The sequence below is a fragment of the Etheostoma spectabile genome, chromosome 18 (assembly GCF_008692095.1).
Source record: "Etheostoma spectabile isolate EspeVRDwgs_2016 chromosome 18, UIUC_Espe_1.0, whole genome shotgun sequence".
Classification (NCBI taxonomy): Eukaryota; Metazoa; Chordata; class Actinopteri; order Perciformes; family Percidae; genus Etheostoma; species Etheostoma spectabile.
Genome location: NC_045750.1, coordinates 15,876,581 through 15,876,821, shown reverse-complemented (window position 1 = coordinate 15,876,821; position 241 = coordinate 15,876,581).

Genomic DNA, 241 nt, shown 5'->3' with positions numbered 1-241 from the left:
GTAGCCTACAACTTTGTAAAAATGTGGAGTGACTAGAGCCTAAGTAGATATTTTTACATCCATACACATTCAGTCGGGTTCGCCATGTTGGGCTTTTTCTCTCCGTTTGAGCCAAATTTCCCTTTTTACATATTCTTCCCCTCTTACTTTCCATAGAAGCTGCTGCTCATTGGGTGAAACATTCGGCGCATGCGTCTTCTCAATTCTACATCAGTCAATCTGTGATCGATACCGTGGTCTA